This window comes from Parasteatoda tepidariorum, chromosome 7 (assembly GCF_982258835.1).
Source record: "Parasteatoda tepidariorum strain Cologne lab strain chromosome 7, Ptep-v5.0, whole genome shotgun sequence".
NCBI lineage: Eukaryota > Metazoa > Arthropoda > Arachnida > Araneae > Theridiidae > Parasteatoda > Parasteatoda tepidariorum.
Window position 1 is genome coordinate 70,855,912 of NC_141761.1, and position 13,030 is coordinate 70,868,941.

Sequence of the window (13,030 nt, forward strand, 5' to 3'; positions counted from 1 at the left end):
CCATTTCATTTTATAATTTATCGAACAATGAATATCATAACTACAACATTTTATTTTAATCTTAGCAAACCAAGAGAAAACCAGAATGCTTGCCCTTCAAATTATAATCACAACCATTTAATTTAATATGTGACCACGATTTTAAATTATGGAAAAATAGAGTAATCAAGTTTAGCTTTATATCTGAATGAATAATCTTAATCGTGATCAAAGTATAAAAGGAGCTGTATAAAAGGAAAGCAATGGCTTGAAATTTATAATTCATCTATCCAGACATCCAGCCTATCAGTAACTATTGAAATAAAATGAATTTCCTTTGTCTCATTCTCATATCGAGCTTGGCATTCATTTGGGTAAGTACTATAAAAATGCATTATTCTTTACGAGAAAAGTTTTAAAGGGAAAACATTGTTTTCATGTCTAAAATCATCGTTTAAGTTATTACATCAAAACAATGCCCCTATCTACAATACGAAACATACATTAGGTGTAATAAAGAATAAATAACGAAAGTTGATAATTTGAAATTGCATGTTTTCAACTTTTGCATATTTTCTTCATTCTATTTTGCTTTAATTTTTGCTATTTGCATATTTTCAACTTTTCAGTAAGTTTGATGATAAGATTTAAGGACAGAAATCAAAAATTCTTTTTCCTTGGTTCTCATCATTGTTACTTGTTTTTTAAGATCATTTTTCACTGTTGAAGGATTATGCCTAACCTCCCCCGACTGTAGCTTGAAGTCCATTGTACCATTGTCCATTTTTTTCCGTCATTACAATTTTATAGGAAAGAATGATTAGAATTGTTAAAATATGATACCTGTTTTTATAGTTGAAAATACTAGTCAAACTATATCAATCAAAGTTGAATTTATTCAGAAAAAAAACTTGGGGCAATCTTCAGAAAATAGCATTTGTGGAGTAAAATTCAAATTATATTTAATCAAATTCTCCAAAACAGCGTAGTTGACAAGCAAATACTCTACTCTGTCATCTCCTTCATTCAGAACTAAATAGTTGGTATCTTTAATTTGATTCCCGTGATTCTTTATAATGCCAGCAGTAGTTTAGTGAAACTCAGAGTTCCCTTTTATTAACACCTCAAGGTTATCTCAGATTTTTTTTTTTAATTTCCTCATTATTTATACAAACTACTCACATTCTAGTGATTTACGTTTTGATAAAAAGTGTTAAAGAACTTATTACTCAACCAAATATCTCGAAGATAATGAGAACTAAAAGTATAAAAAAAATTATGTAGTGAGGAGTTTAGAAAATACAGCTTAATGTCATGTTTGATTGTTTTTATGAATTGTTACTATTACTCACTAGCTTAATACCTTCCCACAACATGAAAAAGCGAAATAATGAATTAATCGGCATTGATGAATTTTACAAAATAATGCATAAAACTGAAAGACAGTCACTAACACAATTAATGAAGTTCACTAAATTCTATTTTTCATTTATTATAATTTTTTTCTTTCTCGGTGGCTTTTCGTTATAAAATTGAGAAATTTCCGTTTTCATAATCCATCCTATCAAAACAAAGGTTATCTATATTCACATGACATTCGACATGATGTTGTTGCTCGAAACCAACACATGATTGGTAAAATTTACCACAATCAGGCAATTTTATCTGGCAATTTATCACAACCAATTTACCACAATCAGGCAAATTTTTTATTTCTTTTGGATGCATATTATAGCATATGAAAGTATATTACCACAGTACCTTGAGTAATATAATAAATACTCGCTGGCCGGACTTGTTCCTAAGCTGGGGTGGAGCCGGACCAGTAGCCAAGCTTTGGGCCATATGGTAAAGGGTCCATGATGACCTAGGTACATGCCCAAAGCTTGGAGAAAGGAAAAGTACCTTGAATAGGTTCCACGTAACCAATATTAGTTTATTTGGTACCTATGAAACCAGGACCAATTACTATGCTTCCAAATTACAAAATTTGCTAAATAACCTATTTTAAAAATTTAGTTAAATTGCGTCAGTAGGAAGATATTTAAAATATATCTGTTTTCAGAAGTGAAGCGGATGTTGGCAATTCAATTTTTTTCCTTGGTAGGACTGTTGTGTTTTACCATTAAGATTTAAAAACAAAGATGGAAAAGTAACTCTGATTTAAAAAATAAAGTGAAGAAATGAAGTAAGAAATGAAGTAATGAAGTAAAAAAATGAAGTAACATAATTCTAATTTTAAAAAATAAACATTAAGTTTGAGTATTGTTTATCGCACTACAAAATTAATCTAGCAATCTGAGTCAACAAAATGTGAATTTGAATACTTATTTACAAATACTATGCAAATTGACTCAGTTTATATTGTAAAATACAAATATAAGTGTGGAAGCAACAATAATGTGTGTAATAAACAATATTGACTGTCAACTTATATTGTTTATTACACACATTATTGTTGCTTCCACACAAATTCAAACTCTTCAAATATATTTTGTTAAACTATTTGAATAAAATTCTTACGAAGTGTCTCAAAATAGCATTTTTTAAATTAAAATGATTTCTGAAATAATATTTTTCTTTGTGTATTTTCAGACAACTGTTGACGCTGGGTGTAGTAGTAACAGTCAATGCAAAAAGGATGAATGTTGTATTGCATATTCAGCAACAGGAAAGTGTACAAAGCGTAGAACAGAAGGTAAAGATCTCTGTACTTATACTTTATGTACTATACAAATGCTCTTTCCCCACATTGGTGAACCGGTCATGATATGACCTGACCTACATCGAAAGTAACACCCACTTAGTTGAACGAATACCAGTTCATTATGTTACATTTATTACATTCATTATGTTACATATCATTCGAGAAACAAAAAGAAAATCTAAATTTTTTCTGCTTTTTTTTCCAACAGATTTTCTACATAAAATCAAAAGGGAAATAATACTGTTTCATTTCTCGTGTTTTCTCTCAACTTAAAAGAAAGAGAGTGAAATTAAGTTGATAAGGCTAACTATAAGAGGATTAAATGTATTAAAATTATAGTTTCAGATATTTGTAAACTCTTAAATCTTCCAAAACATTATTTTTATTGATTTCACAACTATTTTTATTTTTGTGGATATTAATATTAAACTTATCTAGATTTTAACTTCAATAAAATATATCACCAAAAGAAAAAGTCAGAAATCTTTATAACTCTAATAATTTCTAAAATCGGTTTCTACAACTTGGTTGTGCTTTCATTAGATTAAGTCTAAGTAAAGAGTGTATTTAAAAATAGGTATTTTGGATGATTTCATGATCATGCTCATTTCGTGAGGATGATTTCGTGATTTTTACGCAAATAATTTATTTATCCTAGAGCAGTTAGTGGTCAAAAGCAATGACGAGAGCAGATCAATTTTAGCTTATATTCTATACTATTATTTTTTGGAGGCGATATTAAATAGTTTTTGTGGAATAGCTGCACGATGACACACTTAAACATAGAGCATTCATTATCCTCTCAATAATTGTATTTTAAAGATATGTGAAATTTTAAAACCTAACAAGCACAGAGCATGTTTTATTTGGCTCCATACTGTACAAAGCCTCATTTCTTACGTTTAATATTCTATTTTGATTCTAATTTATGCTCTAAATTAAAAGAATTCTCTGTAAGATATTTAATATTTCATTTCGTATTTTATAACCATTGTTGAACACAATACCCGATTCTCAGTTTACGACTATGAAGCCCTATAAATTTGAACCCAACCTAGAAGACAAAAGAATTTCTGGATCAAGCATTGAGACAAATTAGCTTTCGTGGAGGACTTTCTGATGGAAAAGAAAACCACAAAAATCTACCACGGTTAACCTCAAGGCAATGGGAATTTTACCCATGAGCCGTCAACCAATGAGGATATTTTACGTCAGCACTGTAAATGGCGCAAAGTGGTAGTAGAAGTTAAACAACAAGCTACCACTGCGATTCGAACCAACTCGCCTCTTTGGGAGACGAATGCTCCGTATACTAACCTACTACAAAGTAAGCAAAGAGTGTCTAAAGCATTAAAATAATTTGAAAAAATCCAGATTTGTGAATAGACTAGGAGACTCTGCCTTCTGCTGACTTCACTCCCCAATCGACGATATTGGATATCACTCGATTAGACACAAATGGTTTCCAAAGCTTTGAAGATCCTTTTATCCAGTGGATAACAATTTTAGAGTCACTCCAATAGTATATCTGTTGAGTGAAATTAGGAAAAACGTTTTGTAAATATTTCCCTAATCTAGCACTGACGAGAGCTGCCATCAGTTCCAATCTAGCCAAAGTCAAAGTTTTTAATGGAGCAACCTTTCACATAGAAATAATGAATTTAACTTCAATATGTCCTTCAATTGGTGTATAACGAAGGTATGCCACGGCTCCGTAAGCCTTAGGACTTGCGTCAACAAATATGTGAAGAGAAACATCACTAATATCCGCCGTTGAACATAGTTTTCGTTCTATTATAACATAATTGTCCAAATCAGCAATTTCAGAACACCATTTCTTCCACTTTTTTACCAAATCGCTAGGTAAATCTTCGTCCCACTTTAGACCTCGCTCCCAAATTTCCTGCATAATTATTTTAGCTCTAACTACAAAATGGACTAATGAATCCACATGGATCAAAAATTTTAGAAATTATTCTCAACACTTGTCTTTTGGTGGTTCCTGATTCCAAGGAAAACCTTAACTCCTTTAAATCTAATTTAATTTTATCTTCAATAGGATCCCACTTTAATTCTAAGAAACCTGCTCCTTGCCCAAAATCAGTGTTTTCCTCATATCCGTTTTTACGCCAAAGTTCATTTAGTTCCATACAATTAGTTTTTAATTTCCTTAAATTAAATCCGGCGTCGCGTAATATTTCAATTGCCGATGAAGATAATTGATACGCATCCTGAACAGTTTTAGCACCATAATACAAATCATCTACGTATAGAGAATTCAACATTTCATAACAATTCGGTTGATCTACCTTAAATTTCCTAATATGAAATTTTAATACGCAAGCAAGAACAAATGATGACGTAATTAATCCGAAAGGAAGGCGATTAAATTGAAGTATTCTTTTTGAATTATCTGTTTCATCCGAAAACCATAAAAATTTTAGATAATTTCTATCATCTTCCGCTATTTCTATCATATGATAGGCCTTTTCCAAATCTCCGCAAAATGCGACTTGATTTTCTCGAAATTTAAGAATTATATCCAATAAATTTGGATAAAGATTAATTCCCGATTCAAGAGAATCATTCAAAGATTTCTTATTGTCATTTGCCTTATCAACCTTTACAATCGTAAACAATACGAACGCGACTTGTTTCTTTGTCATTCCTAATTACTGCACGATGAGGCATAAAATATCCTGAATTTAAGTTTTCATTTACACTATTCCCAACAATATTGCATTTTATTTGTTCGGAAACAATTTGTTTATACTGATCTAAAATCTCGGGATTTTTATTTAACTTTTTCTCTAACGAATCAAAACGCCTTTTTGCAACTTCATAATTAGAGTCCATTTCCAAAGGGGGGCCTAAATTATCCTTCCACATTAATTTACATACGTAACGTTCTCCATTAAATCGCAAAGAATCCTCGAAATTTTTTATCAATAGATTATCATTTTCAGAAAGACATATTTTTTCATTCGGAAACTCTTCTATTTCCCAAAATAGCTTAAGATCAAATAAAATAGATGTAGAGTCCATAGTTAAGCATACATTCTCACAACTTTCGGCTGAGTCATGACCCAATTTATTATACCCAGAAAGTAACCATCCGAAATGGGAATTAATTAAACTTACATCTTCGTTTAATTTCATCCTTTCATTATAAACAATTCTCCAAAAAATACCACTCCCTATCAATAAATCGCAATTCGTGGTGTGAAGTGAGTCAGCGAGTTCATATCCTTTAGTTTTTAACTCATTCATTAAGAGAGCATCTGGCTTGTTCAAGGTTAAGTTCGAAATGAAATGTGTTACTAAACATTCGATTTCGATCCACTTAGAGCTATTACTTTTATTTATGAGCTTTAAAGAAATTACAGGATTTTCTTTTTCGCATGCGTTAGTTTGGCCGAAAGAATAAATTGCTAATTTTTCATAGCGTACGGGTTTTAATTTTAATTCCTTAGTTAATTTCGAGCTTATAAAACTCCTATGTGACGCATTATCCCGAATGGCGTTTGCCAAAATCGAATTTTTATCCGAACAAGCTAATACAGAACATGTTTGTAGAAAAGCTTTATCTTTGCAAAATATATTATTGTGTGAAACAGAAATATTCTCTACATTTATTTTTGAGTTAGATTGATATTTATTAGAGTTACTATCGTTTTCCGAATCTTTTGTTTTTGTTTCATTAGCTCTATTTACATAATTTTGTGGTTTAGGAGTTTTCCTACAAACTGATTCGTGATGGTATTTGGAATTACATATTTTACATACAATTCCAGATCTACATAATTTACTGTAATGGTTCCTTTTGAAACAAATCCAACATCTTCCGTCAGACATAAGTTTACCAATTTTTGTTTCAACATCCAATTTTTTACAATCAACAGAATCATGCGAATTTACCAAACCACAAAAAATACAAATATTTTTTGACTGAGTATGCAAAGTTGAGGCTGTTACTACGTTTTTAGGTTTAGAATAATTCTTTTGATAATTTTGAAAGGGGGTACGTTTAGATTCGTAATTTTTGGGGCTGCTCATTACAGATTCACAAATTTCTCTAGACTCGACCGCGTTCCTTAAAAATGTCATTATTTCCGAAACTTCACAATTTTTATTTTTATCACGTTTCCTATGAAATTTCAATCCTAAATCTTGGGGTAAAAATTTCATTAACAATGGATTTAATAACTGACCATACGATCCCTCGGTAACATTTAAAGCGCGTAAATTTCTTATGTTTACCTCTATTTCATCATATAGTTTACGCAAACCTTTAACATAAGATGAGTTTCTAACCGGCTCCAAATTTAGTAATTTAGTCATATATGAATTTATAATGAAATCTGTTCTACCATAAAGCTGTTTTAATAGTTCAATGCAAGAATCGTAATTTTTATCGTTTAATTCGAATCCAGCAACAACATTATAGGCGGGGGGAGAAAGAAGGGATTTTAGGTACTGAAATTTTTCAATTTTAGAAAGGGAATCATTTCTACCTATAGCTCTATTAAAGCAATTGAGGAATTCCGTGAAATTGGAATCACCAGAGAAACGGGGAATTTCTAACTTAGGTAATTTAAGGGCCGAAAAGATGTGTTCTACAGTTTCAGTAGAAGTATTATGACTTAATTCAGCTACATGATTTATTTCCTTGTTCATTTCTTTAATTTTACTTTTTAACTTTATTTTAGTTGAAAGAATTTTTTCATCGAACTCTTCTGATACCTTAATTTCAGTTTTAAATTTTTCTGTATCCGTAATGAGGTCTTCTATATCCGAATCATGTTTTTTGAGAATTTGTTCTTTAGTTTCTAAAAGTTCTAGCATTTCTGCAAGTGGCGTATCAGTTTCCGCTTTCTCTTCCAAATTTATTCTTTTAATTAATTTCGTTATTCCGCTTCTTACACTGCTTCTTTTTTCTATAAGTTTATTAATCTTATCCATTTTCAAATAGTAATAAATAAGGGATAAAATCTCCTACCTTGCAATCCAAATCCAAATAATGTGCCAAATCCAATAATGCAATAGTCCAATTATGCAATAATGTCCCAGTTTTGCAAGATCGGGAGTAGTTATACACCGATATTATAATTCCTTTTTGTACTAACAACCTTTTGTCGTACAGTCCAGTTTTTATTTTAGCGATATTCGCGGACGCAATGCACCATGTTGCAGAATAATTCAGTGGTGAATGGGTGCATTAATTAAAGAAACCATATTTAATAACAAACAAATTTAATAATAGTAACAATAAAAATATATGATACGAAAAGGGGCTCTCCAATGAGCCATCCAAATCAATCCATTGCCTGCCACCTAAGAGTTTTCAGAATTATAATGAGTGAGTGATTACAACGCCCTCTTCTGGTCAGGCAGAAATTTGTAACACAGGTCACGGAATGTTCGGGATCTATCAACAGAGATTCTTTAACAAAACATCAGCTAAAGCTATTGTTAAGCAGTCCAATACATTACCCATTTAATAAACTACTGTCCCGGATTCTGGGCGCTATAAGGTTAATACTTTAAGGATTTGAAAACTGAACACAAGTGTTTTGCTATGCTTACCAGTGGAAAAGTCATTATTAACATCATAAAGCAAATAATAGAAGATCCTCTGTTCCCTGATACACTGTTCCCTATTCACATGATCTAAGGGTTGCACCATTTTAACTCAACAGTTCATCGTAAATTAGCTTGTGATTTTACACCTATGAACTTTAGTTCTACGCAATGGTCTTAAAAGTTTGCTTTTTAGTTTCTTTTTTTAAGATTATTTTTTAATTGTCAAAGCTGAATTTTTATAACAATTTTTCACTGTGCTATTTTATAGCAATATAAACTATAAAAACCAGCTTTTTTACTACCTAAAGAAACTATCTTTGGTTTCATTAACTCAAGCTAATCATTAGATTTAGTTTTTTAATTTCTCTTTAATTCCATGTTTTCTTTCTTTTAACTAAACATTTTTAACAATCTGATTTTCTCTTGATTTATATCAATTGGTTGGGCTAACGAGGCATTTTAAATCTTTTAACTTCAAATACTTTTAACACCCAACCACTCTTGGTATTTTGCAAAAAAAACGGGAGAATCTTTCAATCTTAGACCAAGACCCGGAGCCCATCAAACTGCCTTTTCACGCTTCTTGGTCCTGAGAGACTCCACACTTTTTATGGACTTTTTGAAGGTGTTCGGATTCATGGAAGTCGTCTAGCGCTGCTGGACGATTCCGAGATTAGCAACAAAAACATACTTTCAGCACATTTTATTTTTATACACACACACACACACACACACACACATATATATATATATATATATATATATATATATATATACAAATTAACATGAAAAACATGAATAAAATAAGAAATTAAATTGTAGAGAAACAAGAATGGTAAAAGCAAAACGTCGTTATCAAGACACATCTATTGCTATAAATGCGATATTTCTGAATAAAGAATAATTATCCTAAGATAAAAATTATTCTTTATATGTGTCGATATCGCAAAAAACATTATGTTGTAAAAAATCATGAAATAAAAGAAAAATGTAAAAAGAAATCAAATTTACCGGCGTGAATTGAAACGCGGTTTAGGTTTAAAAGTACAATAATAAAAGAGTTAACAAAAATCAGGAAGATGTAAAATATTGGAAGTTGTGCTTATAGCTTGAATCGAATAAAATAAAATTAAAAAATATACATATATTTGATCGAAGAAGAAGGAAAAAATTTTTAAGTAAAATATTAGTGCTGCCATCTATGAGAAAAAATTTTTAGAAATGTAATAAAATTGAAATAATAATAAAAATGTTTAACGGATTGATTAAATTAGCAGACTAAGAAAAAAAAATCATTCATAGGGAAATTAATTTAAAAGTCAGTCTGTACAATTGGATAGAAAGCCGTTTATAGACTTTATCCTTCATTCATAATCCTTACATAATTTTACAGAATACACATATCCATCTTTCATACGGTGACTTATTTAAAAATCAGAGCCTGCATACAGGAATAGAAAACCGTTTATAGGTTTTATCCATCATTCATACAACCTTACATAATTTTAAAGTATACACGTATCACCTGCATTCATTTGGGGTGGTTCTTTACGAACCAGAGCCCATTCCACTTATACAAAAATAATAAATAAATTAATTAATTAATAAACTGTTTATTACTGTATATATATATATATATATACTAGCTGTACCCTGCGTGCGTTGCAACGCTTTCAATTTGAATTTGAATTTTGTATTTAAGTGTGTAAATGACATTTGCGATTATGATTTGAAATGCAAATTTTATTTAATGGTGAAAAAAAGCAGTTAATTCTCTAGGATATCATTAGTGCATTTTCAAACAGACATGTATGGTGATGCACACGGAGCATGAAACACATTTTGGACAATGATCTGAAATAAGACTGGATCTATGGTGACATCAAGAATTTCTGCTGATATCTGATCAGTTTTAGAAGGTGGTTTTTTTTCAATAAGCCAAATTAGAATGTGTGCCTGAGGCAATCCTCGTTTTTGCCATTCAATAGAGTACACCCAACACCGTGTCTCTCTAAAAACATGACGCTTCACAATGAAATCAAGTAAAGATTATCATTTTTGTTTGAACACACGTGCTGTAATATCATGACGATCCGATGATGATTGTCCTGGTAACAAAATATCTCTAATTTCAACCCAAGCAGAATTGCACGTAAATGTAATAAATAAATCTAGGAGCCCATATGCGAGAACATATGTCATTGCATCCTGTGAGTATTCATACATGTGCCTTGGAGTCCAAGGCACATGTATGAATACTCAGACATGTATGAATACTACATTTGCAGGGAGTCCAAGTTTTTCTCCCTGCAAATGTAGTCGGCAATATAATCATTTTCCCCACATCATTAGGATTAACGTTACCATCATTAATTATTGCATCCCGTAAATGAATGCATTCTTCTGAACGTAATTTGGTTTGATTTAATTTAATATACAGTAGGCGTTCAGTTTCAATTTTCGCATACATATCGACAATGTATTGATGAACTAATTGTCGACATTTTAAAGTATGATTATCAGCGTTTTGGCAATCATTAATCTATATGCATAAAAACTTATTGCACTTGCTTTCTTATTGGTTTTCTCGCCTGTTTGCGGACTTCTTAATTTTATGTTAAAATAATATCCCTCCTCTCCTCACCAAAATAAAATAGGATATTGCAATGCATCATATGATCGATACGTTTCTGAGAACTCTTTGAACGTCACGATTTCTGCGATGAAGAACTGTATCGCGGGAGGTAAATTCTTCGCCAACTATAACAATAGCCACTTCATCCAATGTTGGCGCATTGTATTTTTCTTTGTGGTGGCCTACAGGTGTTTTTTCAGCTCTAATAACAACTTTGTAAATATCGGATGACATTTAGTCTAGGGCAATTGTGAACAGCCTAATTAACTGATTATGTTGATCGAAAAATTTTTGTAATACGGTAACAATTTTTCGTTTAGTGCCATTGTTTACCTGACAACGTTGATTGACTTGATCATTTGTGTTATCCATGAAATAAATTTGTAGAAATTTATGATCTGCGTTAGGCATTGAAAGAAGTGATCCTTGCACGATGATAAATTTGGCCTTGCACTTTGAATGTTGGGATGTAATTCTCGTTCAGGATACGTGTAGCACCGAATAAAGTCATTTAGAAACACGAATTGTACCGGCGTATATGCGCCAAAAAATGTTTCGATTGGTTTGTTTGACCTGATACGAAGGTTGATAATGTCTCGGCAGGCGACGTAAAATCTTGTAGTTTCTGTATGCTTCTAGAACAGCAAATTTCAGCTGTTTCATTTTTAAATTTGAGAGCATTACAAAACATACATAATTGATATATTTCTCCGATGATGACACTTGGGGGAAGACTATAGTTTGTTGTCGGATCATAGTGAAATGCACTGAAATTCAAATCAGAGTATTGGCAGCGTCTGAATAGCGAAATGCGTTCTCGGTCGGTTTTCATTCTTGCTTCCCGTTGCTCTGATGTTTCCGACGAACGGGCTTGTGTAGTTCGTAGTTGATTTGTTGACAGTCTTCTTTCCTGTTGCTCAGACGTTTCTAAGGAATGGGCAAAAGCATTCTGTTCTCGATTAGTTTCAAGTCTTTTTCCCGTTGCTCCGATGTTTCTGAAACACGGGTAGTTCTCTTTTTGCGCGCTTGAGATGTCGACCGACTAAGAGCGATTTGCTTAGGCGGCATATTTTTACAAATATTCTTTCTGACAACGAAAAAGAAATGTAAAAGTTGGCAGTGGTCGCAAATTTGCTAAATCGAAATATCACATACATATTTTAAATAATAAAAAGAGCAATAAAAATGAGATGAATAAGAAATATGAAAATTATAAGATTTAAAACAAAAATCAATATTATAAATGAAAGAAATAAAATGGATGAATTCGAAAACTTTGCATAAATAAACAAACAAACTAATAGTTTTCAAATGACAACTGTCACAGCACTGAAATCTTCGAAAAGTATATTTAATTTTGCTAACCTAAAATTACGTACTAAATATAAATATTTCTGAAAACGTGCAATTTGAATGAAATTTGCTTTTGTCTTTATATTTATTAAACAGTTTTCACAGTACTGAATCCGTGATACGACCAACAATTAAGAAATCTATTCTCGTTGATTTTACTTGCTTGTGCTCACCTGACATAAAGAAAAGCGCGAATTAAAAATTAAAGTATATGCAATTTACTTTAATTTACTTTTCTAAATGAATAGAGTTATAAGATAGAAAATATCACTGTTGTTATCTTCAAGATATTTGAAAATTGAATCGTTTATAGCAAAATTTAAAACAATGGCTAGCTTTTAACCAATCAGAAAATTCCATTTCGACTTTCACTGATATCGCTGGAACGGTTTATCGCACGGGATAAAAAGTATCCTATGTCCTTCTCCTGGCTCTAAACTACCTCCCTGCCAATTTTCAGCTAAATCGGTTCAGCCGTTCTTGAGTTATAAGTGAAGTAACTAACACGACTTTCTTTTATATATATAGATATATATATATATATATATATATATATATATATATATATATATATATATATATATATATATATATATATATATATATATATGTCATGTTATGTCATTAAAGGCTAGATAATTGAAGAGACTTAGGCTGCTTCTGTTAGAAAGGCATTTTATTTCGTTAGATGGAGTATTGCAGACATTGTGCGTTGGATATTTACATCAGGTTTCCCCCTTTGCAGGGATTGTTTGGATTTGGCTTTATCTAGC

At 31.3% G+C, this 13,030-nt stretch overlaps 1 long non-coding RNA gene across 3 annotated transcripts in view; it reads left to right on the top strand.

The window, feature by feature from the left end:
* Positions 1–218: 218 nt before the first annotated feature.
* LOC147807241 (uncharacterized) overlaps positions 219–13,030 on the top strand; it is a 64,159-nt gene continuing 51,347 nt past the window's right edge. For all 3 annotated transcript variants that reach the window (XR_015435573.1, XR_015435572.1, XR_015435574.1), the window contains exons 1-2: positions 219–353; positions 2,575–2,677. This is a non-coding gene — a long non-coding RNA (uncharacterized LOC147807241). The remainder of the gene's footprint in view (positions 354–2,574; positions 2,678–13,030) is intronic.